Here is a 16,929-nt window from a genome sequence, read left to right on the forward strand (position 1 = left end):
CGTGCAGGCGATGAGTATAGACGGAAGAAGGGTCGTGGCTGAGCCCACTGAAGCATTAGAGGACGTCCCTTTGGACGATAACCAGCCCAGGAAGTCTACTAGAGTTGGGGCGAGCATGGAAGAGGGGGCAAAGCACGCTTTGATTCGGTTCTTGAAGAAAAACCTCGATGTCTTTGCATGGAGTCATGAGGACATGCCTGGCATTGATCCGAACGTCATTACCTATAGCCTGAATGTGTGTCCCTATTCAAAACCAGTGCGTCAGAATAGAAGAGTTTTTGACCCCGAGCGAGACAATGCCATTAAGAAAGAGGTGCAGAAGTTGGTCGGCGCAAAGTTCATCCAAGAAGTTCATTACCCAGACTGGATGGCGAACGTAGTCATGGTCAAGAAGGCCAATGGCAAGTGGCGGATGTGCGTGGACTTCACTGATTTAAACAAAGCTTGCCCCAAGGATAGCTACCCGTTGCCGCGCATTGACCAGCTGGTGGACTTGACGGCAGGTCATAGGATACTTAGCTTCATGGACGCTTTCTCAGGGTATAACCAGATTCAGATGAATGAAGCGGATCAGGAGAAGACCTCATTCATCACGAGCCAAGGGTTGTATTGCTACAAGGTAATGCCCTTCGGTTTGAAGAACGCGGGGGCGACCTACCAAAGGCTGGTTAACCATATGTTCCGTCCTCAAATCGGGCAAAATGTGGAGGTGTATGTGGACGACATGCTGGTGAAGAGCCAGGACGAGCACAAACATCTGGACAACCTCCAAGAGACTTTTGATACGTTGCGACGGTACCACATGAAATTAAATCCGAGCAAGTGTGCTTTCGAGGTTTCATCGGGTAAGTTCTTGGGATTTTTGGTATCGCACAGGGGAATTGAGGCGAATCCGGATAAAATCCAGGCAATACTGAACATGGAACCATCGAAAAATATCAAGGAAGTCCAGTCTCTTACTAGACGAGTCGCCGCCCTCAACAGGTTTGTATCGAAAGCTACAGACAAATGTTTACCGTTCTTTAAAGTCCTTAGGAAGGCTTTTGAGTGGACGGACGAGTGTCAAAAGGCTTTCCAAGACTTGAAGACGTATCTAATGACGGCACCGCTGTTGAGTCCATCTGTACCTTGGGAAGAATTGTACTTGTACTTGGCAGTGTCCCCACACGCAGTAAGCTCGGCGTTAGTCAGAGAAGAGGGAAGAGTCCAGAAACCGGTCTATTACACGAGCCACTCGATGAGAGGGGCAGAAGGACGATATCCGATGATGGAGAAACTAGCCTTCGCGTTGATCACGGCTTCCAGGAAGCTAAGACATTATTTTCAGGCACACGTCATCAACGTCCTAACAGACCATCCCATAAAAAAGGCGATGAGCAAGTTGGAAGCTGCTGGACGATTGGTACAGTGGGCCGTTGAGCTCAGTGAGTTTGATGTCAGGTACCTCCCAAGGAGTACGATAAAGGCGCAGGCGTTGGTAGATTTTATTGCAGAATTCACCCCCAGTCAGGACGACCTGAACAAGAACGAAGGAAATGAAATGTGGGTGGTTAATGTAGACGGATCGTCCACACTATATGTAGGAGGAATTGGAATTATACTGAAGTCCCCTGACGGTGACAAGCTGGAGTACGCAGCCCGTCTGCAGTATCCAACTACCAACAACGAGGCTGAGTACGAGGCTCTACTCAAGGGATTGGAGTTGGCCAGGTCCTTAGGGGCGAAGTCGTTAATGATCAGAGGAGACTCTCAACTAGTCATTAACCAAGTGAATGGGATGTGTGATGTCAAGGAAGATCGAATGAAGAAGTACCTCAACAAGGTGAAGCGCCTTGCCCGAAAATTTTCATCCATAAGTTTTATTCAACTTCCCAGGGAGGAGAATGCAGAAGCAGACGCCTTGGCGAAAGCCGCCTCGGCAGGAGTCATAAGCGAGTTCGGCGACATCCAGTACATGCCGAGCATAGACATCCCTGACATACAGCAGATAGGAGGAGGAGAGAATTGGATGAGTCCGATAATAATTTACCTCAAAGATGGGAGGCTTCTGGAAGGCAAGGATGAAGCGAGAAAGTTAAGGGTCAGGTCGGCCAAGTATGTCCTCATAAATGAGGTGTTGTACAAGCGAGGCTTTTCCCAACCCTACTTAAGATGCTTGGCTCTCGACGAGTCAAACTATGTTCTGAGGGAAGTTCATGAAGGATCGTGTGGAAATCATTCAGGAGCAAGGTCCCTCGTCCATAAGATCGTCCGTGCCGGTTACTATTGGCCAACAATGCAGGCAGATGCTAAAGCCTACGTCAAGGTGTGTGACCAATGCCAGCGTTACAGCAATGTGCCTAGATAGCCATCAGAGTACCAGACCCCAATGACAGCCCCATGGCCCTTCGCACAGTGGGGACTAGATATCCTGGGTCCTTTTCCCATAGGAATCCGGCAAATGAAGTTTTTGGTAGTAGGTATAGATTACTTTACCAAGTGGGTAGAAGCCGAGTCTCTTGCAGCAATCACTCAACAGAACGTGAAAAATTTTGTATGGAAGAATATCCTATGTAGGTTCGGAGTACCCAGGGTATTAGTATCTGACAACGGACGTCAATTTGACAACGCACACTTCAGGGACTTTTGCAATCATTTTGGGATCAAGAATCATTATTCTTCACCCTCCCATCCACAGGCAAATGGGCAAGCAGAAGTGGCAAACCGATCCTTGCTGAAAATCATCAAGACTCGGCTTGAGGGGGCGAAAGGGATATGGCCAGACGAGCTACCAGGTGTTCTTTGGGCCTATAGGACGACTGTACGAACTCCGACGGGAGAGACCCCTTTTAAGCTAGCCTATGGGAGTGAAGCTGTCATACCAGCGGAGGTCCATATGGCAAGTCACCGAGTGATGGAGTACCAGGAGAAAGACAACGGGGAACAACTTCGCCTTGACCTCGATCTTATTGATGAAGTAAAAAGGGATGCGGAGCAAAGGACGGCAAGGTACAAAAATCTCATGGCCAGGCAGCATGATGCCATGGTAAAACCCAGACGGTTCGGTGTGGGGGACCATGTCCTCAAAAGGGTCTCCTTGGCAACCAGGAACCCAGCTCATGGAAAACTGGGACCCAATTGGGAAGGACCCTACAGGGTAATCAACTACAAAAGGCAGGGGTCCTACTACCTGGAAGCTCTAGACGGGCGGAAGTTAGAGCATCCTTGGAACGTGGAACATCTGCGAAGGTACTATCAGTAATGAGCAGGGACGAGGGAAGTCAGTGGCAAAATTACAGCTGTGATTTGCGTGTTCGCTTATGCTTACTTTTGTTTTTCCTACTATTATGGTGTGTTATGAATAAAAATGCACTAGTTCTTAAACTTTTGCATTACTTACAGACTAGCTTATGAAAGACGATGCTATGTACTTGAGTATCTTAATAAGGCACTAGCTTATAAGCATGTGCCAAGTTTGTGAACAATATTCATGTAATAATATGGTGTGGATTTCTTATGTATTTGAATTCCAGTCTCCCTGATAATATCCACGGACGAGGCAAAAGCCTTAGACAAGTAAAATCTCGGGACGAAGGCAAACTCGTCTAGGATTTCCTTCAAATGAGGATAAAGCAAAGGAAAAATGATAAGGCATGCTCGTCCAAAGCTTTCCTCCAAAAAGGATATGGCGAGAGAAAGAAGCCAAGGACTGCTCGTCCAAAGCTTTTCTCTAAAAAAGACAAGGCATGCTCGTCCAAAGCTTTCCTCTAAAGAGGATAAAGCAAAAGGAAAAAGTCCAAGGCCCACTCGTCTAAGAAAAGAGCCTTAAGGTATCACATTCCAAAGACGAGCACTCGTTAAGACGAGAAAGGACACGTTATAAACTTCTTTCGAGAAGACGAATAATAATTGCCTAAAGGACAAGCCAAGATAACGCAGTCATCAGTCCTAAGTGGGTCGTCCATAAAAAGATTGTAGACGGCCATTCAACACTTGGAGCATTGTTTAAAAGTCAATGACATAAATGATAACAAACAAAGAAGATATTCTTTAATTTGAAAAGGGTAGACGGCCACCGTCCAAAAACCCTCATAAAATAAGCAGTAAAAGACATTGTTCATAAGCTCGTCTAGAACACTCTGGACGAGGAAATTGTACTTGAATAACATCTCAAATTCTTAAATACATTTTTTTAAATAAAAAAAAAAAGAGAAAGAAAAGAAAGCCAAGTGACAATGATGATTGGTTAGAGACAGAAATATTTTCTTCAAGAGGAAGGGGCATCAGCGTTGGGGTCGTCCTGGGCTGGTCTGGTGGAAGCGTCGTCCTCAATGTTGACATCGTCTGAACCTGTGTGGACGAGAGAACTTGTAGCAGCAGCAAGGTTAAGTTTGATGACGCTAAAGTCAACTTCAGGAAAGCTGTCCATAGCGTCCATCCTAAAGTCTTCAAACCCTGCTGCATAGTTTGTATCCATCAGGTCAGTAAACTCCTTGGACGCCTTGAATTCCTCCACCGCCTCGTCTTTAGCTTTCTTCAGAAGTAGGCTCAACTCGTCGTTCTCCTTTTGAAGAAGTTCAAGACGCTCATACTTCTTGGCAGTGTCGGACTTCAGCTCCCCCACCAAAGCCTTGAACTCTTCAGCCTCGTCCTTGGCCTTGTTGGCCACCTCTGCCCACGTCCTACAGTCGTTTTTGATCTCTTCTATTCTTTTCTCTAGAAGGATCCTCGTCCTGTCCAACTCTGTGGCCTGCCTGGACGCAGCTACGAACTTGGACATTACCTACATAGAAGAATAGGAAGTTCAGATGATAGAAATAATATTGGGCAAACATGGACAAATCAAGACAAGGCAAAGATGGTCACCTTGAAGAGATCGTGGACGCCAGAGTGCTCGAACTCTTTCAAAGACATGTTGTAGCACGCAACTACGTCCTCACCTTTCATGGCTTCTTGGAATCGCTCCCAAGCCAGATCCTCGTTCTCCAATAAGTTAGTAGAAATCCCTTGAGGAGGCCGGGACGAGTCGAGAGCAGGAGACTTGGACGGAGTGGCACTTAGGGGTGTGGACGAGTCAACGTCAACGACTAGGACGGGCGGCTGGGAAGGAAGTTCAGGCCTAGCAGTTTCAGGCCTGGACGACCCAGACTTAGCTTTCTTCCCTCGACGACTTGGCAAGCTAGCCAAGTCCACATGCTTGGACAAGCTTTTCCTTTTCTCTCCAGAAGCAAGACGGGGTTGAGGATGAGGTTCAGATCTAGCTGCCTCGTCGACCACTTCCTTCCCCTTGTTTCCCTTCATGGTAGCCATTCCTAAAAAAAAAAAAAAAAAAAAAAAAAAAGACATATAAATAATACTAATAAAACAAAAATAGAAAAGACATATCTTAAAGAAGAACACTCACGTCTACGGGTAGTTAGCTCGTGTGTTAAGGCGTCGACGGACGGTTCAAGGCCGAGTCCCCACTTGTGTAGACGCTTAAGGGTCACTAACGAGTGAAAGTCTCGTTCAGAATGTAGACGGGCCCTGTGGACGCGATCACGGTGGAACTTGCTCAGAGAAGGTCGTCCAACGGCTGGAAAGGAAAGAAGGAAGTCAAGGTTAGACCATCGTCCAAAGAAAAAGTACAATAAAAAAGAAACAAAAAAGGAAGAGCATAACATACCTTCTGGACGAAGGTTCCCTATGTCTCCAGTATAAGGAGCAAACGAATCTCTACCAGTCTCAACAGGATGCCCTGCCCAGAAACCAGAGACGAAGAAAAATTCCGTCTTCCAGTTTCTGTCAGACGAGGGCAAAGACTTGATTAGTCTACAGTCATTGCTCCTGGCTGTGAACTGATGGAAGCCTCGAGATTGATTTATCTCGGAGGGTTTATAGCAGTACAAGAACTCGTCCACGGTGATAGGACGGTCCCCGTCAAACACCTTCATCCATAAGACTTGCATGGAAACAATTAGTCTCCATGCGTTAGGGTTAAGCTGACACACTCCCAAGCCCAGCCTAGTGAGCAATTCCCTAGCAAAGGCATTCAAGGGAAGTCTAAGCCCCCCTAACAGATAAGCTTCATAGACGCCTATCTCAAAACGAGGCTGGCAACACCATTCACCTTGAACAACCAACCTAGGGTTTAGATCATCAGGAATTTGAAACCAACTCCTAAGGGAATCTAACCTTCTCTCGTCCGTCCTGGAAGGAACCTCTAGAGCACAACTATATACGGTTTCCCGTTCGTCCAAAGGGGAAGACGACGGGGAGCTCGTCGAGGTGTCAGCCCCAGAGGCTGTCCTCGTCCTAATACACTCCTGAAAGGTTTCTGCAGGAATCCCAGGAACACCAGATGTGTATTCCTCAGTTGTATGACCACTACTACTACTACTGGCATTACTGGAAGTATCACAACTAGAGTCGTCGTGATACTCGTCTATGGCCTTGACCACACTGTCGCTAGACGAGCAGGAGGCCATTGACAACGTCCTAACACTTAAAACAGAAAGCTAGAATAAGTGTAGAGAGATTACCTGGCTCTAGACGAGGGACACTAAGGACGCTGAGGATATTCTTAGACGAAGCGACGGACGAGAGTGTCAAAGCAGAAAATTTGAAAAAGTGAAAGGGGCATGGGAGGCAAACCACTATTTATAGGCAGAAAAGTCTCGATAACTGTAACGACGGAACCAACTAGAAGGCGACACATGGCGCATGCCTCGAAGAAGTAAACTAGGTGACTAACCCCCTATGGATGTGTGACACGTAGCGCGTTTTGAAATCTGTTGATGCGTTGCATAACTCCTGGACGAGGGGCAACTGATGGATGAAAACGCTCAACCCGTCCCTGGACGGTCATCACCTCGGCAGCCGTCCAGGAGTTATCCTCAGGACGAGGGTAACTGACAAGGCCGTCGAGAGGATGATAGCGAAGCTACATCCTTTGTCCGGGGTATACGCGCGGCCTGCCCTGAGAGGACTTGTCCACATAAAGCTTCGTGGACGAGTATGCTACACTTGGAATTATCAGGCACACTCGACGAAGGAATTACAGGACGAGGAGACTATACTTAGAAGAATCTCCGAATATAATGTGACAATCCCTTATCCCACGCATAACCGTCAGGTATCCGTTATGAAGTTCAAATTAAAGCCAATAGCAACTGATCACTTATAATTCGTTATGAAAATATGAAAGACATAATACTTATTAGGACATAAACAATCCTTGTAGAATTTGGATTGAGATTTAAATATTTGCATATTTCATATTTAAATTTTCAAATAATATTTGAATTGTATTTCTTCATTGACCCAAAAAAGGAAATTTAAATATTGTTAATTCTCACATTATAATTAATTTGGAGTAAAATTCTATCCCAAATATCTTATCCAAAGTCCATACATAATAATGTGTGGCAAGATAAGAAGGTGGAGGTTAAATTATTAAAGTACTGTATGTTTTTTTTTTTTTTATAAATTTTTTTAATACATAATTTAAAGCAAATGTCTACAACATTGATAATGTAGGGTGTCCAAGGACCGAAGATGATTGAATGAGAAGTATCACACATGATCCCACCCGTAAAAGTGTATCCGGCTCAAGGACTTCATTGACCCGAGAATGGAAGGACATGCGGGATAGCATTTTGTGAGAGCCCGATTAGAGGGGAAAGTAGGGGAAGGGGCCTGGATGGTGGAAGGGAGCTTCCTGTAAATGTATATCTTCCATCTCCACATTGAATGCACTACAACAACCTTATCAGCTGCATTAATGAGGAAATGATACTTGAATAGTAGTTTCGCAACTAGCAACCCCTTCTACCATTTTCAGCAAAACTTTGATGGGACAAGTATCCTAAGAAAAGCCCTGAGGCATACAAGTGGAGGGCTATGATGCAAGAAGGAAAGGTATATAAGGGAGGGAAACCTTCCAGTTGAAAAGGGGGGATTATTCTTTAAGAAGAAGTCAAACAAGAAAGTGAACAATGTATTGCCTGATATAGAACTTGTATTAATCATATATAAGAACTAAACCTCGGACCTGACTAAGGAGAGCTTTATTCTCAATTACAACGTGAATTGTTTTTCTTTGTTACTTTGGACTCTTCGGCCTTAGACCTGAACTTAGCTCAGAATTACACTAGAATTGTTTTCCCACTCTTTACATAGTAACCTTCTATTGTTTGAGTTTGGTTTAAAGGATAAGACACTACTGTTATTAGTGGGCTTGGGCCATCAATTTTCAAGTTCCTACAGATAAATATGGTACAAATAATATTATCTTTCTAGAAAAATCTGAAGTATTAAATTTGTTAAAAGTTTAAACTTTTTAAACTTTTTTTTTTTTGGAGAAGATAATGAGTAGTGTTCTATTCAGAGTGTTTAAAATTAATCAAATTACAAAATAAAAGGATGATTGGATTAATTCAACTTTCTTATCACAAATACTTCATCTTGGAGTAAATCTTCACCTAGTAAAAAAAAAAAAAACTTGGAGTGAATGTCCTATGAGATTATAAGTGTTTGAAACTGATTTAATGACATAATAAGAGGATGTTTAGGATTAATCCCACTTTCTTAGCATAAAGACTTCATCTTGACAATAAGAAGATTAGATTAAAAAATTTACATTTGTATCATGAATTTGCAGTGCATCACACATACATAATATTAATTCAGAATAAAATTGCGACACTTAATAAAAGAAGAATAAAACAAAGATGAGGAATCTTTGTACTAGGAAGTATGGCTACTGATACGATATGATAATATGAACAATTTTTAAAAGATTATAACATAACATAGTCAATATGAGTACGACACGAATATTGTATCCTCAGAGAGTTTTCATGTTTCCTAGGCTTTGTAGAAAAAGAAAATAAAAATGTTGATTTCATTAAAACTTAAAAAAAATAAAAGAGGTGGTGTTTATCAAGCTAGAAAAAAATAAATTTAGAAAAAAAAAGATAGAATTCTTTGATAACAACTACTACTAAACTTTTGTCCCCCTCAAAAAAAAAATATTAAACTTTTGTGTTTAGCAAAAAAAAATAATAATAATAATAAAGCAGTAAAACAAAAGTTAATTAGAACTTCCCATTTCAAAAAAAAAAAAAAAAATTAGAACAAAAAAATGTTTGATTCTATCTTAAAAAACTGCTAAATTTTAGTACAACCACTTGTTACTTGTCAATTAATCACACTTGGCGTAACACACACGGCTTCTTCTAAGCCCAAAGTATATACTGTAATTTATTTTATTATTATATTATTATTCCTCATAAAGATGTCAGATACTCAGATGTGTCCAATACAATTTATTTTTCTCCAAACATTTGTAAGACAAGCTCGTGAATCGTGATCATCTCTCTCCCTTCAAAGAAGAAGAAGACAGAGAGTCAAATGTATGTACCCTCTCTATAAAATTTCTCTTATTTGATTTATTGTATTTATTTAATATAATATCATTTTGTTTGTTCACAAATAACAAAAGAAATCTTTGATATTCTGAGGAATGTGTGCGTTTGTGTTCAATGTGGCTTAAATTTGAAGAAGAATTTTGGTGATTACTCCACTTAAAAAGTTTAAAGTAAACCCACTTCCTAAATATGCTTAGTAGTTGTTTTTTGTTGAATCTAGTGGGTATTTAAGAAGTTTAAAAATAAAAATAGGATTTTGTAGATATAAATTGTAATGTACAGGAAAGTAGGAAACCCATTTCCCATAAGGAAAAAATGATTTATCTGGTTGCGTTATTTACACAATATAGAGCAAAAAAGGTCTGGTTCCTGGAAGGGTAAGAAATCATTCTTAGCTTGGAAACAAATTTACATGATTGGCAGGATCATTATTAAGAATACAAATCCTCAGTACCACATTCTGTGGTTTGCTTTATCTTCTACCCATCACAATTTGTCATGCATTTATTTATTTATTTATTTTTCAAGCTTTGGTTATTTTATAAGAAAAGTTAAATAAATATATGATAAGTTGCGATCGGTGAAACATAAAGTAGAATACAAAAAATGGTACAGATGATTTGTATTCTACTATTAAGCAACTTTATAGGTACTTTAGTTTTTTAAGAGTCTGTCCAATTCATGAATGTTTTAAAATTATCATGTTTTGTAAATTTGACATTGGATATCAGCTTGGTGACTATAAAATTTGTGGTGAAAGTAGTACTCACTAGGCTGGTTTAACTTAATTTTTGACCCAAAAGATAGTGTGATGAAGAATTTGGAGGGTACTCAGAGTTATGCATAAGAAGTCTAAGTCATGAATTTTCTGCTATATGTTTTGAAAATAATAGTCTGTTTCATTCTATCTCGTGTTCAAGAAGAACCTTCATTTGTTATGCTGACATATTATGTTACAACTTACAACCTTAAAATGACCAGTTTCTCGTTCTTTTTTTTCTCATTTGGGACCTTGTTTGATTCTTACACCTATTTGTTATGTTAAAACATTTTCTTCTCATTATTTCTAGCTATGACTCATTATTTAATAAAATAATCTGCAAAATGGAAGCAAACCGGCGTTTTAATTGTGCTTTGCCACTGTCCTTGTGCTGCAGCAACGATTATCTATCTTTTAATCTCTGTATATGGCTTTCGAGTCTTCGTTAAATTTAATAAATTTTCCACCAACTTTGAGGATTATTGGCTACCAAATATTCTTTCAGTATATTTCTGAAAGTGTCATGATAACAGAAAGTTACCCTCAGAACTTTAATTTTGAATTGGTTTGTATTTGCATGTAGCTTGTCTAGACTAGATTTTCTGTCTAAGTTGATATTTTTGTATTAAATTGACATTAAATATAGCTCCATATTCTAAGAAGTTCACCGAAACTTTAGAAATTTAAAACTAGTTACCCTATTAGGATTGACCCGATGTAGTTTGCCCGACATTCCCAAAACTTATACTGCTTTAAGATCAACCTGAGTAAGGTACTTTAGTTCAGGAAAGATAGGGGAGAGTAAAGTATCCCATAACCAATGAGCTCTAGCTTGAATCACACTTTCTCCATTGTCCATATAAAAATTAGGGTGCTGGGTAAGGTTGTGAATTTAATACCTACTTGCAAATTATTCTCTCACAAATCTTTTTTGTTAAAAATATTATTGATTATCTTCCTGTATCTAGATTATTAGTCATTCATCTGTCTTTTATCAGCTATTGCTTAAGCACAAAAGCATGCACTCTTTTTCAAAGCATAACGGACAAGTAAGTTTGTTTTGTTTTACTGTTATAAAAAGTGATAATAAGCTTTATTTATTTATGTGCGTATTTAAAACCATGTTTATTAGATGAAACCCAAATGTAAATGGTAAAATCCTTATTGGTTCATTCTGTTCTTTAAATTTTAGCATTTTTTATTATATTTGCTCTCAATGTTGAAATTATTTAACTCTTCTAATCTCAAAATGCCTTTTACTTTTTGAATATCTTTCAAGGAACTGTGTTTTTTAATAGTTGAATTTGATGTTGTGCACTCAAATAAGAAAGTGTAGTATTTATATGATTGCCTCATTGCGATTGCATTGCAAGACTATTCAATTTTCTTTGCAACAACATTTATATTCCAATGGGCATTGGCCTTATTTATGCATTAATGTCAATATAACCTAGCTTCACTCTTCTAAACTTTCTGTTATATAAAGTTGTCTGATGTTTTTATTTTTGCTTTTCATTTTTGGGTGAAACTGCTGCTTGATGTTCATTGGATTGTCTATCTGACAAGCTTCGACCTTCATAATTTCTTGTGTTTCTATTATCACTTCAAATCTCTTAATTCTTATGACATTGATTTTTGGTGTTTGCATACAAGTCAGATGGACTACAGTTCTGAAGAGTCAGATATTAGTGAATCTGAGATCAATGATCACATAGAGAAACCATATGAGGAGCTGAGAGCTGGAAAGTACAAAGTTAAAGGTTTGAACGGCAACCTTAGATGTCCATTCTGTACTGGGAAGAAGAAACAAGATTACAAGTACAAGGAGTTGCTTCAACATGCTTCAGGAGCAGGTAAAGGTTCAGCTAAAAAAAGTGCAAAACAAAAGGCAAACCATCTTGCCCTGTCAAAGTACTTGGAGACTGACCTAGCAAGTGAAGCAGACCAAACACAACGTCCAATTTTGCCACAACCTGTTGCTCCAACTCCAAAGTTAGATGATTTATATGTATGGCCTTGGATGGGCATCCTTGTTAATATAGTCTGTAGCAACAAGGACATCTTACTTGGTACTGAACACTTGTCGACAAGGTTCCGGAAATTTGAACCAGTGGAAGTTGTAGTTTTCTCAGATGAGAAGGACCAAATAGGACAGGCCATTGTAAAATTTAGTAATGATTGGAAGGGCTTCATGAATTGTTCTGAATTTGAGAAATTTTTTGAAACTGAACATTGCGGTAAAAAGGAGTGGTATGCGCAAAAAATACATGGTCGTAAATGCTATGGGTGGTGTGCACGTGCTGATGATTATGAAGCTCAAGGGGCAATAGGTGATTTTCTTCGCAGAAAAGGGCAGTTAAGAACAGTATCTGACATTGACAGGGAAGCAGCGCAAAACAGAAACAATGTTGTGGCAAAGCTAGCTAATAAAATTAATATTACAAATGAAAATCTTAACGAAATAGAGTACAAGTACAATGAAAAGACCATGACCTTAAGTAGAATGCTTGAAGAGAAAGACAGGCTAAACTATGCTTATGAAGAAGGTTTGTATTCTTCAATTTATTTTTATTTTTATTTTATTTTTGCATATTTCTTGATACATGCTTCATTTTTTGAATTACGTTCATTTGCAGTGTCTTTTTATGTCTGGTGAAACTTCCTTTAAGTTTCTGGTGAAGCTTGCTTCACTTTGTGCTTAGCCAAACTTATATAATATAGGTTGTATCATATGTTTCACTGTGTTTTCAAACAGTCTGATGATTGTTGAATTACTCTTCTTGAGAAAACCAAATAAATTATAAGATTGTACTTGTTCCTTATTTCTGGATTTGCAAGTCATGCTCTTGAGACCTATGGTTGTTTGTTTTGTGACATAAAAGAAAAGAAGTTTTCCAAGGCTTTTTTTGAACTAAGTTCACAGTGTTGAACCCAAGGAATGAGACGATCATGAAATCTCCAGCAATTTAAATATAGCTAATGATTTTTGTTAGAATTATGGTTAAATGATTAAATTCATCGTTTTCTAAGACTGCAGATGTCTGATTAAGTGTAGTGTAGCATGGTAATGGTCTAACTAGAGCTGGTGGTTCTAAGTTTGAAACCTTATAAAATTCATCATTTCCTAAAAGTTTAAGCTTTTAGGACAGGTGATAGTTTATTGATTTTTTTAATATGCACAAATATGGTATATGATAAATTGATCTACTTTTAACTATTTGACTTATTTATCAGAAATAATGAGGTTGCAGCGGCTTGACCGTGGAAAAGTTCATAGGATACTTGATGAACAATAAAAACTGAAACTTCAATTGGAGAACAAGAACAATAGACTTGAATCCTGGAGCAAAGAATTGAACAAGCGTGAAACACTAACTGAGCGTGAGAGACAAAAGCTTGATGAGGAGAAGAAAAAGGTGATACATATGAAAGTGAAATTCCCAGCCATTCAATATTCATCCATAAGAAGTTTAACTTTGTTCTTCATATCAATATCTCACTATATATTATGCATAGCTTATGTAACTGCCCCAAGTAGCATGTGGGATAAATGAACCAAATTGACTAGTCTTAGTATATTTGGATCATTTTACTGACCAATTTAGCAGAAGCTGTTTGAATCAATCAGGAAAAAACAATTGCTTTGATTTTGTAAAATAATGCTTCATGCTGTGTATTGATATTGTTTTTGTGTCTATGTAGCATGGTGTGAGAAACAATTCACTTCAAATGGCTTCCTGGGAGCAGAAAAGGGCTGATAAGAATGTCGCAAGGCTGGTTGAGGAGCAAAAGGTGTGCAACTTAATATTAGGTTTTAACCAGAGACTGTAGCATGTAATCTACTGTTTAACAGTTGTCTTTAATTTTCACTTTCTATTTCATTAATTAGGAATTTTAATTTTCAGAGGGAGAAAGAGGCTGCCCTAAATAAGATACTTCAGTTGGAAGAGGAGCTGGCTGCTAAACAAAAAGTGGAGATGGAAATTGAAGAGATAAAAGGGAAACTTCAGGTGATGAAGCATCGTAAAGATTATGATGATGCAGCAGTTCAGAAGCAGATGAAGGAGATGAATGATGAATTGCAAGAAAAAGTTGAGGATCTGAATGATTTGGAATCTACGAATAAAGTTCTTATTGTTAAAGATCGACAGAGCAATGATGACTTACAAGAGACTCGGAAAGAATTAATTGCAGTATGGTTTCTTTGCTATATATATATATTTGTCTATATATGGTGAAGGTTCTTCAAAACATCAGCACTAAATTAGGATTCTTGATAAGTTCTTGAAGGATTTTTTAACGAGTTTTCTTTACATTAAAAGCTTCTGATTTTAACCCCCATATGTCATCCTATTTCTCTCCTTCCATATCTTCCACGTGAGACATAGGCAGGTTTGATTGGTTTAGGGCACGCTAAAAATATACAGCCTGCATGCCAGACTGACCTTATAGGGCCGATTCTGATGACTTGCACCAACTGCCCCAGAAAAAATTGTATGGGTCAACGCGGATCAGTACAGTTTAGGTGGGTGGTTAGGTTTTTGCATAACCAGTCTTGGCATTTCAGAATTATATTTAGGCTTGAAAATCATAGATTTCTTCTTAAATTTTACGAACCACTCCAATTGGATAGCCTTTTTTTAAAGCATATCAGAGATCTTCTAGATAGTAAATACACATAAGACATCTCTTTTTTAATTTCATATCCTTGTCCACTCTTGAATCGAGCAATAGTCACGGGTTCACTCTTCACAACTCCATAATTATAAATAATTCCTTATATTTACTGGTACATTCAGTAACACAAATGACCTTATGCTTTCCTTTCTACTCACTGTAGGGTTTGACAGATATGCTTACTGCTCGAATGAATATTGGTATAAAGAGAATGGGAGAAATCGATCAGAAGGCATTTCAAGATGCATGCAAGGAGCAATTTCATATTGAGGAAGCAAATTTGCAAGGCTCAATGCTGTGCTCTTTGTGGCAGGAGAACCTGAAGGATCCAGGATGGTATCCTTTTAAAATTGTTCATATCAATGGGAATACTCAGGTATATTATTTTAAATATTTTTTGAACCTTATTATTGTTGTTTTCATGTATGTATTTATTTTATGAGCTTGTGCAAATTTGCTTGTCTTCTATTATTTATATTTGTATATGTTATTGTAGAAGGCATAAATTAGAATTAGCTTGCAATATAATATTTCTGCTTACAAGTTATTCGTGATGGGTCCAACTCTCTCCAATTTCTTACAATTTTTTTTTTCTCATATCGAGTGTTTTGGTTTGTCCACTGTCATTAGTTCCAGGATCAAACATTCTCTTTTCCTGCTTACTTTGATATACAGGATTGGTTGTAGATTAATCACTAGCTTGTCTGCTTTTTAATACAGGAAATAGTAAATGAAGAAGATGAGAAATTACGAAATCTCAAAGAGGAGTTGGGGGATCAGGTGTATGCAGCTGTTGTTACAGCATTGAAAGAGATGAATGAGTATAATCCAAGCGGCCGATACGTTGTTTCCGAGCTTTGGAACTTAAAAGAAGAAAGGAAAGCTACATTAAAGGAGGTGATCAGTTACATGATGAAGAATATCAAGGCACTTAAGCACAAGAGACCATGAGGCATTGCATTTGAAATATTTTCACTTTTTAAATGGGAGGTACACTGATATTCTGTTAAATGATTCTCGCAGCTTAAGTTGTTAGGAAATTGTGAATTTAATTATTTAATCATAGTTTTATCAGAACTGTTTGGTGCCCCATGAACTGTTTAGGGTTTTCTGCAATGAGTAATAGGTAGTTTGCTACTTTGCTTTTTTTTTTGGGGGTTTTCTTTTAGATGAGTTAACCTACTTTGACTTGCTCTATGTTTGTTTAGGTAATGTTACATGCTATGCATGTATATGCCTTAGCACAAAATTGAAGTTGCTTGTGTTGGGGTGTCATTTGATTCTTGAGTAGTACCTATGACATGCTATATGTATTTTATTGATAAATTGGGCACGACTTTATATGCATCTGGAATGAAAATGAACCCTAGATGCTAGAATTCTATGTTTTTGTTTAAGAAATTTTTTATATTCATCCATAAACCAATATGAAAAGTACTTATTACCTAACAATGTGGTATGATGTATCTAGTCTGTTTATGCTGAATTTTGTGTCCAGCTGATATTGTTGGAACCCATTTTAATAATATATATTAAATTAGTATTTAGAGAGCTCCTCAAGGTAATTCTGGTCTGGTTATATGTAAAAAGTTATAATAGATTGTGTAGATTGCAGTCAAATGCTCTACCACTTAGCTATGGACCCATAGATAGTGTAGATTGATTTTGAAAAGCCAAGATGGTTAAATTGAAAGCCAACATCTAGTCGTCTAAAGCTTATTTTATCAGTTAATGGTTTTCTTTAGATAAAATAGTAATTGGCCCTTTCCGGACCGTAAATCCTTCAGGAACATTTTAGAGGGGGGGGGGGGGGGGAATTTTTATTAATGTTATAATAACCATTTGGTGTTGAAATACTTGATCGTTGTAATCTTGGTTCTTGATTTGTGCCTCCATAGTACATTCCCAATGTACTCGGGTTGACCGTTTTTCTTTCATTAATAAAATTTTTGTTACTTAAAAAAAAAAAAAAAAACCATTTGGTGTTGAAATATTCATAGCAATTAACCTATAAATAGTAGGCCATACCTGTAAAACTTCAAGTAACCTCTAGAGACCCCGAAGGAGTATAAATAAATTTTGTACTAGAGCTGATCGATAGGG

General features: G+C 38.6%; 1 pseudogene; it reads left to right on the forward strand.

Annotated features, from left to right (window-relative positions):
* Positions 1 to 9,255: 9,255 nt before the first annotated feature.
* Positions 9,256 to 16,205, forward strand: LOC142642599 (factor of DNA methylation 1-like; annotated as a pseudogene).
* The last annotated feature ends 724 nt before the right edge of the window (positions 16,206 to 16,929 follow it).

This window comes from Castanea sativa, chromosome 7 (assembly GCF_040712315.1).
Source record: "Castanea sativa cultivar Marrone di Chiusa Pesio chromosome 7, ASM4071231v1".
NCBI lineage: Eukaryota > Viridiplantae > Streptophyta > Magnoliopsida > Fagales > Fagaceae > Castanea > Castanea sativa.